The sequence below is a fragment of the Dendroctonus ponderosae genome, unplaced genomic scaffold (assembly GCF_020466585.1).
Source record: "Dendroctonus ponderosae isolate FM_Combo_2020 unplaced genomic scaffold, Dpon_F_20191213v2 Dpon_F_20191213_9, whole genome shotgun sequence".
Classification (NCBI taxonomy): Eukaryota; Metazoa; Arthropoda; class Insecta; order Coleoptera; family Curculionidae; genus Dendroctonus; species Dendroctonus ponderosae.
The window spans coordinates 5,230,187-5,231,281 of record NW_026019116.1 but is presented as its reverse complement, the minus strand read 5'-3'; positions in this window follow the sequence as shown (position 1 = coordinate 5,231,281).

The window sequence follows — 1,095 nt, the reverse complement described above, 5'->3', positions numbered from 1 at the left end:
AAATTCAGCTCTCATATAAAGGGAAAATTCATCTATCGATTGCTACTTTCCCCATTTTGAGGTCTAAAATGGCTCCTAAGAAGCAAGCATTAGAAGAAAATGATGCAAAAACGAAAAATTGCATCAAAAAATCCCGAACGTCAAACATTAATTTTGAAAAAAACTCTTACTCGAATCGAACCAAGTTTCCACCACAAGTCAACTCAGGCTTCTTCTATCGCATGCTGATTTCGAAATTTGGCAGTCTAAAACTGTTTTTTAGAGACGGACATTATAAGAGCCTGATGCAAGTACGAAAAATCCAGCAAAAAGTTGCCAAACTTCAAAAATTTATTACGAAGGCATTACTAGCTTGAGTGGAACCAAATTCAGCTCTCATGTAAACTGAACCTTCTTCTATCGATTGCTGATGCTCACATTTTGAGGTCGAACATGGGTCCTAAGAAACAAGCATTAGAAGAAAATGATGCAAAATCGAAAACCCGCATCGAAAAATCCTGAAATTCTAAAATTAATTTTCAAAAAAACTCTTACTGGAATGGAACCAAGTTTCCAACACAAGTCAGTTCAGGCTTTTTCTATGGAATGCTGATTTCGAAATTTGGCAGTCTAAAACTGTTTTTTAGAGACGGCCATTATAAGAGCTTGATGCAAGTACGACAAATCGAGCAAAAAGTTGCCAAACTTCAAAAATTTATTACGAAGGCACTACACTAGCTTGAGTGGAACCAAATTCAGCTCTCATGTAAACTGAACCTTCTTCTATCGATTGCTGATGCCCACATTTTGAGGTCGACCATGGCTCCTAAGAAACAAGCATTAGAAGAAAATGATGCAAAATCGAAAACCCGCATCAAAAAATCCTGAACTTCAAAAATTAATTTTCAAAAAAACTCTTACTCGAATGGAACCAAGTTTTCACTACAAGTCAGTTCATGCTTCTTCTATGGAATGCTGATTTCAAAATTTGGCAGTATAAAACTGTTTTTTAGAGACGGAAATTATAAGAGCCTGATGCAAGTACGAAAAATCCAGCAAAAAGTTGCCAAACTTCAAAAATTTATTACGAAGGCATTACTAGCTTGAGTGGAACCA